Below are 17,612 nucleotides of genomic sequence, written 5' to 3' on the forward strand. Positions count from 1 at the left end.
CCACTTGGCTTACCAAATTTCATTCTTCTAGATTAAACCGTTCATTGGCAGTAACAGTTTTAATTTTTAGGTTTCACTCTGTTTTCTCCTATATGGATACATGTAGTTGGAACTCTAAATCAAAGACGGTTTGTGCTAGCTCTTTGAAACTTGACACAATAACGTAGTTCCAAGTTCTATCTCTATGTTTTGTTTCCTATTGATGTAGCCCCAAGCAGAGACTGGCGCAAATCACTTTCATGGAAAGGGGTTGCCAAGCTTCCAAAAAACTACAAGTTTCCTGAAGTCTCAGCACATATTTTTTCACCCAATCTTGATGACACTTTCAGGTAATGATCAGTACCCAAATCCCACTTGGCTCACCAAATTTCGTTCTTCTAGGTTAAACTGATCGTTGGCAGTAACAGTTTTAATTTTTAGGTTTCACTCTGTTTTCGCCTATATGGATACATGTAGTTGGAACTCTAAATCCAACACGGTTTGTGCTAGCTCGTTGAAACTTGACACAATAAAGTAGTTCCAAGTTCTATCTCTATGGTTTGTTTCCTATTTATGTAGCCCTAAGCAGAAAGTAGCTCAAATCACTTTCATGGAAAGGGGTTGCCAAGCTTCCAAAAAAATACGAGTTTCCTGAAATCTCAGCACACATTTTTTCACCCAATCTTGATGACACTGTCAGGTAATGATCAGTACCCCAATCCCACTTGGCTCACCACATTTCGTTCTTCTAGGTTAAACCGTTCATAGGCAGTAACAGTTTTAATTTTTAGGTTTCACTCTGTTTTCCCCTATATGGATATATGTAGTTGGAACTCTAAATCAAAGACGGTTTGTGCTAGCTCTTTGAAACTTGACACAATAACGTAGTTCCAAGTTCTATCTCTATGTTTTGTTTCCTATTGATGTAGCCCTAAGCAGAGACTGGCGCAAATCACTTTCATGGAAAGGGTTTGCCAAGCTTCCAAAAAACTACGAGTTTCCTGAAATCTCAGCACAAATTTTTTCCCCCAATCTTGATGACACTTTCAGGTAATGATCAGTACCCGAATCCCACTTGGCTCACCAAATTTCGTTCCTCTCTGTTAAACCGTTCGTTGGCAGTAACAGTTTTAATTTTTAGGTTTCACTCTGTTTTCGCCTATATGGATACATGTAGTTGGAACTCTAAATCCAGCACTGTTTGTGCTAGCTCTTCGAAACTTGACACAATAAAGTAGTTCCAAGTTGTATCTCTATGGTTTGTTTCCTAATGATGTAGCCCTAAGCAGAGACTGGCGCAAATCACTTTCATGGAAAGGGGTTGCCAAGCTTCCAAAAAAATACGAGTTTCCTGAAATCTCAGCACACATTTTTTCACCCAATTTTCATGACACTTTCAGGTAATGATCAGTACCCCAGTCCCACTTGGCTCACCAAATTTCGTTCTTCTAGGTTAAACCGTTCGTTGGCAGTAACAGTTTTAATTTTTAGGTTTCACTCTGTTTTCGCCTTATGCATACATGTAGTTGGAACTCTAAATCAAACACGGTTTGTGCTAACTCTCTGAAACTTGACACAATAAAGTAGTTCCAAGTTCTATCTCTATGGTTTGTTTCCTATTGATGTAGCCCTAAGCAGAGACTGGCGCAATCACTTACATGGAAAGGAGTTGCCAAGCTTCCAAAAAACTACGAGTTTCCTGAAATCTCAGCACACATTTTTTCACCCAATCTTGATGACACTTTCAGGAAATGATCAGTACCCCAATCCCACTTGGCTCACCAAATTTCGTTCTTCTAGGTTAAACCGTTCGTTGGCAGTAACAGTTTTAATTTTTAGGTTTCACTCTGTTTTCGCCTATATGGATACATGTAGTTGGAACTCTAAATCCAACACGGTTAGTGCTAGCTCTTTGAAACTTGACACAATAAAGTAGTTCCAAGTTCTATCTCTATGATTTGTTTCCTATTGATATAGCGCTAAGCAGAGATTGGCGCAAATCACTTTTATGGAAAGGGGTTGCCATGCTTCCAAAAAACTACGAGTTTCCTGAAATCTCAGCACATATTTTTCACCCAATCTTGATTACACTTTCAGGTAATGATGAGTACCCCAATCCCACTTGGCTCACCAAATTTCGTTCTTCTAGGTTAAACCGTTCGTTGGCAGTAACAGTTTTAATTTTTAGGTTTCACTCTGTTTTCTCCTATATGGATACATGTAGTTGGAACTCTAAATCCAACACGGTTAGTGGTAGCTCTTTGAAACTTGACAGAATAAAGTAGTTCAAAGTTCTATCTCTATGGTTTGTTTCCTATTGATGTAGCCCTAAGCAGAGACTGGCGCAAATCACTTTTATGGAAATGGGTTGCCAAGCTTCCAAAAATCTATGAGTTTCCTGAAATCTCAGCACATTTTTTTTCACCCAATCTTGATTACACTTCAGGTAATGATCAGTACCCCAATCCCACTTGGCTCACCAAATTTCGTTCTTCTAGTTTAAACCGTTCGTTGGCAGTAACAGTTTTAATTTTTAGGTTTCACTCTGATTTCGCCTATATGGATACATGTATTTGGAACTCTAAATCAAACACGGTTTGTGCTAGCTCTTTGAAACTTGACACAATAAAGTAGTTCCAAGTTTTATCTCTATGGTTTTTTTCCTATTGATGTAGCCCTAAGCAGAGACTGGCGCGAATCTCTTTCATGGAAAGGGGTTGCCAAGATTCCAAAAAACTACGAGTTTCCTGAAATCTCAGCACACATTTGTTCACCCAATCTTGATGACACTTTCAGGTAATGTTCAGTGCTCCAATCCCACTTGGCTCAACAAATTTCGTTCTTCTAGGTTAAACCGTTCGTTGGCAGTAACAGTTTTAATTTTAGTTTTCACTCTGTTTTCGCCTATATGGATACATGTAGTTGGAACTCTAAATCAAACACGGTTTGTGCTAGCTCTTTGAAACTTGACACAATAAAGTAGTTCCAAGTTCTATCTCTATGGTTTGTTTCCTATTGATGTAGCCCTAAGCAGAGACTGGCGCAAATCACTTTCATGGAAAGGGTTTGCCAAGCTTCCAAAAAACTATGAGTTTCCTGAAATCTCAGCACATATTTTTTCACCCAATCTTGATGGCACTTTCAGGTAATGATCAGTACCACAATCCCACTTGGCTCAACAAATTTCGTTCTAATAGGTTTAACCGTTCGTTGGCAGTAACAGTTTAAATTTTTAGGTTTCACTGTTTTCGCCTATATGGATACAAGTAGTTGGAACTCTAAATACAACACGGTTTGTGCTAGCTCTTTGAAACTTGACACAATAAAGTAGTTCCAAGTTCTATCTCTATGGTTTGTTTCCTATTGATGTAGCCCTAAGCAGAGACTGGCACAAATCACTTGTATGGAAATGGGTTGCCAAGCTTCCAAAAAACTACGAGTTTCCTGAAATCTCAGCACATTTTTTTTCACCCAATCTTGATGACACTTTCAGGTAATGATCAGTACCCCAATCCCACTTGGCTCACCAAATTTCGTTCTCCTAGGTTAAACCGTTCGTTGGCAGTAACAGTTTTAATTTTTAGGTTTCACTCTGATTTCGCCTATATGGGTACATGTAGGTGGAACTCTAAATCAAACACGGTTTGTGCTAGCTCTTTGAAACTTGACACAATAAAGTAGTTCCAAGTTCTATCTCTATGGTTTGTTTCCTAATGATGTAGCCCTAAGCAGAGACTGGCGCAAATCACTTTCATGGAAAGGGGTTGCCAAGCTTCCAAAAAAATACGAGTTTCCTGAAATCTCAGCACACATTTTTTCACCCAATTTTCATGACACTTTCAGGTAATGATCAGTACCCCAATCCCACTTGGCTCACCAAATTTCGTTCTTCTAGGTTAAACCGTTCGTTGGCAGTAACAGTTTTAATTTTTAGGTTTCACTCAGTTTTCGCCTTATGGATACATGTAGTTGGAACTCTAAATCAAACACGGTTTGTGCTAACTCTCTGAAACTTGACACAATAAAGTAGTTCCAAGTTCTATCTCTATGGTTTGTTTCCTATTGATGTAGCCCTAAGCAGAGACTGGCACAATCACTGACATGGATAGGAGTTGCCAAGCTTCCAAAAAACTACGAGTTTCCTGAAATCTCAGCGCACATTTTTTCACCCAATCTTGATGACACTTTCAGGTAATGATCAGTACCACAATCCCACTTGGCTCACCAAATTTCGTTCTTCTAGGTTAAACCGTTCGTTGGCAGTAACAGTTTTAATTTTTAGGTTTCACTCTGTTTTCGCCTATATGGTTACATGTAGTTGGAACTCTAAATCCAACACGGTTAGTGCTAGCTCTTTGAAACTTGACACAATAAAGTAGTTCCATGTTCTATCTCTATGGTTTGTTTCCTATTGATGTAGCACTAAGCAGAGACTGGCGCAAATCACTTTTATGGAAAGGGGTTGCCAAGCTTCCAAAAAACTACGAGTTTCCTGAAATCTCAGCACATATTTTTTCACCCAATCTTGATTACACTTTCAGGTAATGATCAGTACCCCAATCCCACTTGGCTCACCAAATTTCGTTCTTCTAGGTTAAACCGTTCGTTGGCAGTAACAGTTTTAATTTTTAGGGTTCACTCTGTTTTCGCCTATAAGGATACATGTAGTTGGAACTCTAAATCAAAGACGGTTTGTGCTATCTCTTTGAAACTTCACACAATAACGTAGTTCCAAGTTCTATCTCTATGGTTTGTTTCCTATTGATGTAGCCCTAAGCAGAGTCTGGCGCAAATCAGTTTCATGGAAAGTGGTTGCCAAGCTTCCAAAAAACTACGAGTTTCCTGAAATCTCAGCACACATTTTTTCACCCAATCTTGATGAAAATATCAGGTTATGATCAGTACCCCAATCCCACTTGGCTCACCAAATTTCGTTCTTCTAGGTTAAACCGTTCGTTGGCAGTAACAGTTTTAATTTTTAGGTTTCACTCTGTTGTCGCCTTTATGGATACATGTAGTTGGAACTCTAAATCCAACACGGTTTGTGCTAGCTCTTTGAAACTTGACACAATAAAGTAGTTCCAAGTTCTATCTCTATGGTTTGTTTCCTATTGATGTAGCCCTAAGCACAGGCTGGTGCAAATCACTTACAAGGAAAGGGGTTGCCAAGCTTCCAAAAAAATACGAGTTTCCTGAAATCTCAGCACATATTTTTTCACCCAATTTTCATGACACTTTCAGATAATGATCAGTACCCCAATCCCAATTGGCTCACCAAATTTCTTTCTTCTAGGTTAAACCGTTCGTTGCCAGTAACAGTTTTAATTTTTAGGTTTCACTCTGTTTTCGCCTTATGGATACATGTATTTGGAACTCTAAATCAAACACGGTTTGTGCTAACTCTCTGAAACTTGACACAATAAAGTAGTTCCAAGTTCTATCTCTATGGTTTGTTTCCTATTGATGTAGCGCTAAGCAGAGACTGGCGCAAATCACTTTCATGGAAAGGGGTTGCCAAGCTTCCAAAAAACTACGAGTTTCCTGAAAACTCAGCACATATTTTTTCACCCAATTTTGATTACACTTTCATGTAATGATCAGTACCCCAATCCCACTTGGCTCAACAAATTTCGTTCTTCTAGGTTAAACCGTTCGTTGGCAGTAACAGTTTAATTTTAGTTTTCACTCTGTTTTCTCCTATATGGATACATGTAGTTGGAACTCTAAATCAAACACGGTTTGTGCTAGCTCTTTGAAACTTGACACAATAAAGAAGTTCCAAGTTCTATCTCTATGGTTTGTTTTCTATTGATGTAGCCCTAAGCAGAGAACTGCACATATCACTTTCATGGAAAGGGGTTGCCAAGCTTCCAAAAAACTACGAGTTTACTGAAATCTCAGCACACATTTTTACACCCAATTTTGATGACAATTTCAGGTAATGATCAAGACCCCAATCCCACTTGGCTCACAAAATTTCGTACTTCTAGGTTAAACCGTTCGTTCGCAGTAACAGTTTCAATTTTTAGGTTTCACTCTGTTTTCGCCTATATGGATACATGTATTTGGAACTCTAAATACAACACGGTTTGTGCTAGCTCTTTGAAACTTGACACAATAAAGCAGTTCCAAGTTCTATCTCTATGGTTTGTTTCCTAATGATGTAGCCCTAAGCAGTGACTGGCGCAAATCACTTACATGGAAAGGGGTTGCCAAGCTTCCAAAAAAATACGAGTTTCCTGAAATCTCAGCACACATTTTTTCACCCAATTTTCATGACACTTTCAGATAATGATCAGTACCCCAATCCCACTTGGCTCACCAAATTTCGTTCTTCTAGGTTAAACCGTTCATTGGAAGTAACAGTTTTAATTTTTAGGTTTCACTCTGTTTTCGCCTTATGGATACATGTAGTTGGAACTCTAAATCAAACACGGTTTGTGCTAACTCTCTGAAACTTGACACAATAAAGTAGTTCCAAGTTCTATCTCTATGGTTTGTTTCCTATTGATGTAGCCATAAGCAGAGACTGGCACTATCACTTACATGGAAAGGAGTTGCCAAGCTTCCAAAAAACTACGAGTTTCCTGAAATCTCAGCACACATTTTTTCACCCAATCTTGATGACACTTTCAGGTAATGATCAGTACCCCAATCCCACTTGGCTCACCAAATTTCGTTCTTCTAGGTTAAACCGTTCGTTGGCAGTAACAGTTTTAATTTTAGTTTTCACTCTATTTTCGCCTATATGGATACATGTAGTTGGATCTCTAAATCAAACACGGTTTGTGCTAGCTGTTTGAAACTTGACACAATAAAGTAGTAACAAGTTCTATCTCTATGGTTTGTTTCCTATTGATGTAGCCCTAAGCAGAGACTGGCGCAAATCACTTTGATGGAAAGGGGTTGCCAAGCTTCCAAAAAACTACGAGTTTCCTGAAATATAAGCACACATTTTTTCACCCAATCTTGATGACACTTTCAGGTAATGTTCAGTACTCCAATCCCACTTGGCTCAACAAATTTCGTTCTTCTAGGTTAAACCGTTCGTTGGCAGTAACAGTTTAATTTTAGTTTTCACTCTGTTTTCGCCTATATGGATACATGTAGTTGGATCTCTAAATCAAACACGGTTTGTGCTAGCTGTTTGAAACTTGACACAATAAAGTAGTTCCAAGTTCTATCTCTATGGTTTGTTTTCTATTGATGTAGCCCTAAGCAGAGACTGGCGCAAATCACTTTGATGGAAAGGGGTTGCCAAGCTTCCAAAAAACTACGAGTTTCCTGAAAAATAAGCACACATTTTTTCACCCAATCTTGATGACACTTTCAGGTAATGATCAGTACCCCAATCCCACTTGGCTCACCAAATTTCGTTCTTCTAGGTTAAACCGTTCGTTGGCAGTAACAGTTTTAATTTTTAGGTTTCACTCTGATTTCGCCTATAGGGATACATGTAGTTGGAACTCTAAATTAAACACGGTTTGTGGTAGCTCCTTGAAACTTGACACAATAAAGTCGTTCCAAGTTCTATCTCTATGGTTTGTTTCCTATTGATGTAGCCTTAAGCAGAGACTGGCGCAAATCACTTTCATGGAAAGGTGTTGCCAAGCTTCCAAAAAACTACCTGTTTCCTGAAATCTCACCACACATTTTTTCACCCAATCTTGATGACACTTTCAGGTAATGATCAGTACCCCAATCCCACTTGGCTCACCAAATTTCGTTCTTCTAGGTTAAACCGTTCGTTGGCAGTAACAGTTTTAATTTTTAGGTTTCACTCTGATTTCGCCTATAGGGATACATGTAGTTGGAACTCTAAATTAAACACGGTTTGTGGTAGCTCCTTGAAACTTGACACAATAAAGTCGTTCCAAGTTCTATCTCTATGGTTTGTTTCCTATTGATGTAGCCTTAAGCAGAGACTGGCGCAAATCACTTTCATGGAAAGGTGTTGCCAAGCTTCCAAAAAACTACCTGTTTCCTGAAATCTCACCACACATTTTTTCACCCAATCTTGATGACACTTTCAGGTAATGATCAGTACCCCAATCCCACTTGGCTCACCAAATTTCGTTCTTCTATGTTAAACCGTTCGTTGGCAGTAACAGTTTTAATTTTAGTTTTCACTCTGTTTTCGCCTATATGGATACCTGTATTTGGAACTCTAAATCAAACACGGTTTGTGCTAGCTCTTTGAAACTTGACACAATAAAGTAGTTCCAAGTTCTCTCTCTATGGTTTGTTTCCTATTGATGTAGCCCTAAGCAGAGACTGGCGCAAATCACTTTCATGGAAAGGGGTTGCCAAGCTTCCAGAAAACTACGAGTTTCCTGAAATCTCAGCACACATTTTTTCACCCAATCTTGACCAAAATTTCAGTTAATGATCAGTACCCGAATCCCACTGGGCTCACCAAATATCGTTCTTCTAGGTTAAACCATTCGTTGGCAATAACAGTTTTAATTTTTAGGTTTCACTCTCTTTTCCCCTATATGGATACATGTAGTTGGAACTCGACATCAAACACGGTTTGTGCTAGCTCTTTGAAACTTGACACAATAAAGTAGTTCCAAGTTCTCTCTCTATGGTTTGTTTCCTATTGATGTAGCCCTAAGCATAGACTGGCGCAAATCACTTTCATGGACAGGGGTTGCCAAGCTTCCAAAAAACGAGTTTCCTGAAATCTCAGCACACATTTTTTCACCCAATCTGGATCACACTGTCAGGTTATGATAAGTTCCCCAATCCCACTTGGTTCACCAAATTTCGTTCTTCTAGTTTAAACCATTCGTTGGCAATAACAGTTTTAATTTTTAGGTTTCACTCTCTTTTCCCCTATATGGATACATGTAGTTGGAACTCGACATCAAACACGGTTTGTGCTAGCTCTTTGAAACTTGACACAATAAACTAGTTCCAAGTTCTATCTCTATGGTTTGTTTCCTATTGATGTAGCCCTAAGCAGAGACTGGCGCAAATCACTTTCATGGAAAGGGGTTGCCAAGCTTCCAAAAAACTACGAGTTTCCTGAAATCTCAGCACACATTTTTTCACCCAATCTTGGTGACACTTTCAGGTAATGATCAGTACCCCAATCCCACTTGGCTCACCAAATTTTGTTCTTCTAGGTTAAACCGTTCGTTGGCAGTAACAGTTTTAATTTTTAGTTTTCACTCTGTATTCTCCTATATGGTTACATGTAGTTGGAACTCTAAATCCAACACGGTTTGTGCTAGCTCTTTGAAACTTGACACAATAAAGTAGTTCCAAGTTCTATCTCTATGGTTTGTTTTCTATTGATGTAGCCCTAAGCAGAAAGTAGCTCAAATCACTTTCATGGAAAGGGATTACCAAGCTTCCAAAAAACTACGAGTTCCCTTGAATCACAGCACACATTTTTTCACCCAATCTAGATGACACTGTCAGGTAATGATCAGTTCCCCAATCCCAATTGGTTCACCAAATTTCGTTCTTCTGGGTTAAACCATTCGTTGGCAGTAACAGTTTTAATTTTTAGGTTTCACTCTGTTTTCTCCTATATGGATACATGTATTTGGAACTCTAAATCAAAGACGGTTTGTGCTAGCTCTTTGAAACTTGACACAATAACGTAGTTCGAAGTTCTGTCTCTATGTTTTGTTTCCTATTGATGTAGCCCTAAGCAGAGACCGGCGCAAATCACTTTCATGGAAAGGGGTTGCCAAGCTTCCAAAAAACTACGAGTTTCCTGAAATCTCAGAGCATATTTTTTCACCGATTTGATGACACTTTCAGGTAATGATCAGTACCCCAAAACCACTTGGCGCACCAAATTTAGTTCTTCAAGGATAAACAGTTTGTTGGCAGTAACAGTTTTAATTTCTAGGTTTCACTCTGTTTTCTCGTATATGGCTACATGTATTTGGAACTCTAAATCAAAGACGGTTTGTGCTAGCTCTTTGAAACTTGACACAATAAAGTAGTTCCAAGTTCTATCTCTATGGTTTGTTTCCTATTGATGTAGCCCTAAGCAGAGACTGGCGCAAATCACTTTCATGGAAAGGGGTTGCCAAGCTTCCAAAAAAGTACGAGTTTCCTGGAACCTCAGCACACATTTTTTCACCCAATTTTCATGACAATTTCAGGTAATGATCAGAACCCCAATCCCACTTGTCTCACCAAATTTCGTTCTTTTAGGTTAAACCGTTCGTTGGCAGTAACAGTTTTAATTTTTAGGTTTCACTCTGTTTTCTCATGTATGGATACATGTAGTTGGAACTCTAAATCCAACACAGTTTGTGCTAGCTCTTTGAAACTTGACACAATAAAGTAGTTGCAATTTCTATCTCTATGGTTTGATTTCTATTGATGTAGCCCTAAGCAGAGACCTGCGCATATCACTTTCATGGAAAGGGGTTGCCAAGCTTCCAAAATCTACGAGTTTCCTGAAATCTCAGCACACATTTTTTTCACCCAATCTTGATGACACTTTCAGGTAATGATCAGTACCCCAATCCCACTTGGCTCACCAAATTTCGTTCTTCTAGGTTAAACCGTTCGTTGGCAGTAACAGTTTTAATTTTTAGGTTTCACTCTGTTTTCGCTTATATGAATACATGTAGTTGGAACTCTAAATCAAACATGGTTTGTGCTAGCTCTTTGAAACTTGACACAAAAAGTAGTTCCAAGTTCTATCTCTATGGTTTGTTTCCTATTGATGTAGCCCTAAGCAGATACTGGCGCAAATCACTTTCATGTAAAGGGGTTGCCAAGCTTCCAAAAAACTACAAGTTTCCTGAAGTCTCAGCACACATTTTTTCACCCAATCTTGATGACACTTTCAGGTAATGATCAGTAACCCAATCCCACTTGGCTCACCAAATTTCGTTGTTCTAGATTTAACCGTTTGTTGGCAGTAACAGTTTTAATTTTTAGTTTTCACTCTGTTTTCTCCTATATGGATACATGTAGTTGGAACTCTAAATCAAACACGGTTTGTGCTAGCTCTTTGAAACTTGACACAATAAAGTAGTCCCAAGTTCTATCTCTGTGGTTTGTTACCTATTGATGTAGCCCTAAGCAGAGAGTGGCGCAAATCACTTTCATGGAAAGGGGTTGCCAAGCTTCCAAAAAACTACGAGTTTCCTGAAATCACAGCACACATTTTTTCCCCCAATCTTGATGACACTTTCAGGTAATGATCAGTACCCCAATCCCACTTGGCTCAACAAATTTCGTTCTTCTAGGTTAAACCGTTCGTTGGCAGTAACAGTTTTAATTTTTAGGTTTCACTGTGTTTTTCCTATATGGATACATGTAGTTGGAACTCTAAATCAAACACGGTTTTTGCTAGCTCTTTGAAACTTGATACAATGAAGTAGTTACAAGTTCTATCTACTTGGTTTGTTTCCTATTGATATAGCCCTAAGGAGAGACTGGCGCAAATCACTTTCCTGGAAAGGGGTTGCCAAGCTTCCAAAAAACTACGAATTTCCTGAAATCTCAGCACACATTTTTTCACCCAATCTTCATGACACATTCAGTTAATGATCAGTACCCCAATCCCACTTGGCTCACCAAATTTCGTTCTTCTAGGTTAAACCGTTCATTGGCAGTAACAGTTTTAATTTTTAGGTTTCACTCTGTTTTCTCCTATATGGATACATGTAGTTGGAACTCTAAATCCAACACGGTTAGTGGTAGCTCTTTGAAACTTGACACAATAAAGTAGTTCCAAGTTCTATCTCTATGGTTTGTTTCCTATTGATGTAGCCCTAAGCAGAGACTGGCGCAAATCACTTTTATGGAAATGGGTTGCCAAGCTTCCAAAAAACTACGAGTTTCCTGAAATCTCAGCACATTTTTTTTCACCCAATCTTGATTACACTTTCAGGTAATGATCAGTACCCCAATCCCACTTGGCTCACTAAATTTCGTTCTTCTAGTTTAAACCGTTCGTTGGCAGTAACAGTTTTAATTTTTAGGTTTCACTCTGATTTCGCCTATATGGATACATGTAGTTGGAACTCTAAATCAAACACGGTTTGTGCTAGCTCTTTGAAACTTGACACAATAAAGTAGTTCCAAGTTCTATCTCTATGGTTTGTTTCCTATTGATGTAGCCCTAAGGAGAGACTGGCGCAAATCACTTTCATGGAAAGGGTTGCCAATCTTCCAAAAAATTACGAGTTTCCTGAAATCTCAGCACACATTTTTTCACCCAATCTGGATGACACTTTCAGGTAATGATCAGTACCCCAATCCCACTTGGCTCACCAAATTTCGTTCTTCTAGGTTAAACCGTTCGTTGGGAGTAACAGTTTTAATTTTTAGGTTTCACTCTGTTTTCTCCTATATGGATACATGGAGTTGGAACTCTAAATGAAAGACGGTTTGTGCTAGCTCTTTGAAACTTGACACAATAACGTAGTTCCAAGTTCTATCTCTATGTTTTGTTTCCTATTGATGTAGCCCTAAGGAGAGACTGGCGCAAATCACTTTCATGGAAAGTGGTTGCCAAGCTTCCAAAAAACTACGAGTTTCCTGAAATCTAAGCACAAATTTTTTCAATCAATCTTGATGAAAATTTCAGGTAATGATCAGTACGCCAAACCCACTTGGCTCACCAAATTTCGTTCTTCTAGGTTAAACCGTTCGTTGGCAGTGACAGTTTTAATTTTTAGGTTTCACTCTGTTTTCGCCTATATGGATACATGTAGTTGGAACTCTCAATCAAACACGGTTTGTGCTAGCTCTTTGAAACTTGACACAATAAAGTAGTTCCAAGTTCTATCTCTATGTTTTGTTTCCTATTGATGTAGCCCTAAGCAAATACTGGTGCAAATCACTTTCATGGAAAGGGTTGCCAAGCTTCCAAAAAACTACGAGTTTCCTGAAATCTCAGCACACATTTTTTCACCCAATCTGGATGACACTTTCAGGTAATGATCAGTACCCCAATCTCACTTGGCTCACCAAATTTCGTTCTTCTAGGTTAAACCGTTCGTTGGCAGTAACAGTTTTAATTTTTAGGTTTCACTCTTTTTTCGCCTATATGGATACATGTAGTTGGAACTCTAAATCAAACAAGGTTTGTGCCAGCTCTTTGAAACTTGACACAATAAAGTAGTTCCAAGTTCTATCTCTATGGTTTGTTTCCTATTGATGTAGCCCTAAGCAGAGACTGGCGCAAATCACTTTCACGGAAAGGGGTTGCCAAGCTTCCAAAAAACTACGAGTTTCCTGAAATCTCAGCACATATTTTTTCACCCAATCTTGATTACACTTTCAGGTAATGATCAGTACCCCAATCCCACTTGGCTCACCAAATTTCGTTCTAATAGGTTAAACCGTTCGTTGGCAGTAACAGTTTTAATTTTTAGGTTTCACTCTGATTTCGCCTATATGGATACATGTATTTGGAACTCTAAATCAAACACGGTTTGTGCTAGCTCTTTGAAACTTGACACAATAAAGTAGTTCCAAGTTCTATCTCTATGGTTTGTTTCCTATTGATGTAGCCCTAAGCAGAGACTGGCGCAAATCACCTTCATGGAAATGGGTTGCCAAGCTTCCAAAAAACTACGAGTTTCCTGAAATCTCAGCACACATTTGTTCACCCAATCTTGATGACACTTTCAGGTAATGTTCAGTACTCCAATCCCACATGGCTCAACAAATTTCGTTCTTCTAGGTTAAACCTTTCGTTGGCAGTAACAGTTTTAATTTTAGTTTTCACTCTGTTTTCGCCTATATGGATACATGTAGTTGGAACTCTAAATCAAACACGGTTTGTGCTAGCTCTTTGAAACTTGACACAATAAAGTAGTTCCAAGTTCTATCTCTATGGTTTGTTTCCTATTGATGTAGCCCTAAGCAGAGACTGGCGTAAATCACTTTCATGGAAAGGTTTTGCCAAGCTTCTAAAAAACTACGAGTTTCCTGAAATCTCAGCACATATTTTTTCACCCAATCTTGATGGCACTTTCAGGTAATGATCAGTACCACAATCCCACTTGGCTCACCAAATTTCGTTCTAATAGGTTAAACCGTTCGTTGGCAGTAACAGTTTAAATTTTTAGGTTTCACTGTTTTCGCCTATATGGATACATGTAGTTGGAACTCTAAATCCAACACGGTTGTGCTAGCACTTTGAAACTTGACACAATAAAGTAGTTCCAAGTTCTATCTCTATGGTTTGTTTCCTATTGATGTAGCCCTAAGCAGAGACTGGCGCAAATCACTTGTATGGAAATGGGTTGCCAAGCTTCCAAAAAACTACGAGTTTCCTGAAATCTCAGCACATTTTTTTTCACCCAATCTTGATGACACTTTCAGGTAATGATCAGTACAACAATCCCACTTGGCTCACCAAATTTCGTTCTTCTAGGTTAAACCGTTCGTTGGCAGTAACAGTTTTAATTTTTAGGTTTCACTCTGATTTCGCCTATATGGATACATGTAGTTGGAACTCTAAATCAAACACGGTTTGTGCTAGCTCTTTGAAACTTGACACAATAAAGTAGTTCCAAGTTCTATGTCTATGGTTTGTTTCCTATTGATGTAGCCCTAAGCAGAGACTGGCGCAAATCACTTTCATGGAAAGGGGTTGCCAAGATTCCAAAAAACTACGAGTTTCCTGAAATCTCAGCACACATTTGTTCACCCAATCTTGATGACACTTTCAGGTAATGTTCAGTACACGAATCCCACTTGGCTCAACAAATTGCGTTCATCTAGGTTAAACCGTTCGTTGGCAGTAACAGTTTTAATTTTAGTTTTCACTCTGTTTTCGCCTATATGGATACATGTAGTTGGAACTCTAAATCAAACACGGTTTGTGCTAGCTCTTTGAAACTTGACAAAATAAAGTAGTTCCAAGTTCTATCTCTATGGTTTGTTTCCTATTGATGTAGCCCTAAGCAGAGACTGGCGCAAATCACTTTCATTGAAAGGGTTTGCCAAGCTTCCAAAAAACTACGAGTTCCCTGAAATCTCAGCACATATTTTTTCACCCAATCTTGATGGCACTTTCAGGTAATGATCAGTACCACAATCCCACTTGGCTCACCAAATTTCGTTCTAATAGGTTAAACCGTTCGTTGGCAGTAACAGTTTAAATTTTTAGGTTTCACTGTTTTCGCCTATATGGATACATGTAGTTGAAACTCTAAATCCAACACGGTTTGTGCTAGCTCTTTGAAACTTGACACAATAAAGTAGTTCCAAGTTCTATCTCTATGGTTTGTTTCCTATTGATGTAGCCCTAAGCAGAGACTGGCGCAAATCACTTGTATGGAAATGGGTTGCCAAGCTTCCAAAAAACTACGAGTTTCCTGAAATCTCAGCACATTTTTTTCACCTAATCTTGATGACACTTTCAGGTAATGATCAGTACCCCAATCCCACTTGGCTCACCAAATTTCGTTCTTCTAGGTTAAACCGTTCGTTGGCAGTAACAGTTTTAATTTTTAGGTTTCACTCTGATTTCGCCTATATGGGTACATGTAGGTGGAACTCTAAATCAAACACGGTTTGTGCTAGCTCTTTGAAACTTGACACAAAAAAGTAGTTCCAAGTTCTATCTCTATGGTTTGTTTCCTATTGATGTAGCCCTAAGCAGAGACTGGCGCAAATCACTTTCATGGAAAGGGGTTGCCAAGCTTCCAAAAAACTACGAGTTTCCTGAAATCTCAGCACACATTTTTTCACCCAATCTTGATGACACTTTCAGGTAATGTTCAGTACTCCAATCCCACTTGGCTCAACAAATTTCGTTCTTCTAGGTTAAACCATTCATTGGCAGTAACAGTTTTAATTTTAGTTTTCACTCTGTTTTCGCCTATATGGATACATGTAGTTGGAACTCTAAATCAAACACGGTTTGTGCTAGCTCTTTGAAACTTCACACAATAAAGTAGTTCCAAGTTCTATCTCTATGGTTTGTTTCCTATTGATGTAGCCCTAAGCAGAGACTGGCGCAAATCACTTTCATGGAAAGGGGTTGCCAAGCTTCCAAAAAAATACGAGTTTCCTGAAATCTCAGCACACATTTTTTCACCCAATTTTCATGACACTTTCAGGTAATGATCAGTACCCCAGTCCCACTTGGCTCACCAAATTTCGTTCTTCTAGGTTAAACCGTTCGTTGGCAGTAACAGTTTTAATTTTTAGGTTTCACTCTGTTTTCGCCTTATGGATACATGTAGTTGGAACTCTAAATCAAACACGGTTTGTGCTAACTCTCTTAAACTTGACACAATAAAGTAGTTCCAAGTTCTATCTCTATGGTTTGTTTCCTATTGATGTAGCCCTAAGCAGAGACTGGCGCAATCACTTACATGGAAAGGAGTTGCCAAGCTTCCAAAAAACTACGAGTTTCCTGAAATCTCAGCACACATTTTTTCACCCAATCTTGGTGACACTTTCAGGTAATGATCAGTACCCCAATCCCACTTGGCTCACCAAATTTCGTTCTTCTAGGTTCAACCGTTCGTTGGCAGTAACAGTTTTAATTTTTAGGTTTCACTCTGTTTTCGCCTATATGGATACATGTAGTTGGAACTCTAAATCCAACACGGTTAGTGCTAGCTCTTTGAAACTTGACACAATAAAGTAGTTCCAAGTTCTATCTCTATGGTTTGTTTCCTATTGATGTAGCGCTAAGCAGAGACTGGCGCAAATCACTTTTATGGAAAGGGGTTGCCAAGCTTCCAAAAAACTACGAGTTTCCTGAAATCTCAGCACATATTTTTTCACCCAATATGATTACACTTTTAGGTAATGATCAGTACCCCAATCCCACTTGGCTCACCAAATTTCGTTCTAATAGGTTAAACCGTTCGTTGGCAGTAACAGTTTTAATTTTTAGGTTTCACTCTGTTTTCTCCTATATGGATACATGTAGTTGGAACTCTAAATCCAACACGGTTAGTGGTAGCTCTTTGAAACTTGACACAATAAAGTAGTTCCAAGTTCTATCTATATGGTTTGTTTCCTATTGATGTAGCCCTAAGCAGAGACTGGCGCAAATCACTTTTATGGAAATGGGTTGCCAAGCTTCCAAAAAACTACGAGTTTCCTGAAATCTCAGCACATTTTTTTTCACCCAATCTTGATTACACTTTCAGGTAATGATCAGTGCCCCAATCCCACTTGGCTCACCAAATTTTGTTCTTCTAGTTTAAACCGTTCGTTGGAAGTAACAGTTTTAATTTTTAGGTTTCACTCTGATTTCGCCTATATGGATACATGTAGTTGGAACTCTAAATCAAACACGGTTTGTTCTAGCTCTTTGAAACTTGACACAATAAAGTAGTTCCAAGTTCTATCTCTATGGTTTGTTTCCTATTGATGTAGCCCTAAGCAGAGACTGGCGCAAATCACCTTCATGGAAAGGGGTTGCCAAGCTTCCAAAAAACTACGAGTTTCCTGAAATCTCAGCACACATTTGTTCACCCAATCTTGATGACACTTTCAGGTAATGTTCAGTACTCCAATCCCACTTGGCTCAACAAATTTCGTTCTTCTAGGTTAAACCATTCATTGGCAGTGACAGTTTTAAATTTAGTTTTCACTCTGTTTTCGCCTATATGGATACATGTAGTTGGAACTCTAAATCAAACACGGTTTGTGCTAGCTCTTTGAAACTT

Source organism: Spermophilus citellus, assembly GCF_964194105.1.
Source record: "Spermophilus citellus genome assembly, chromosome: 16".
NCBI lineage: Eukaryota > Metazoa > Chordata > Mammalia > Rodentia > Sciuridae > Spermophilus > Spermophilus citellus.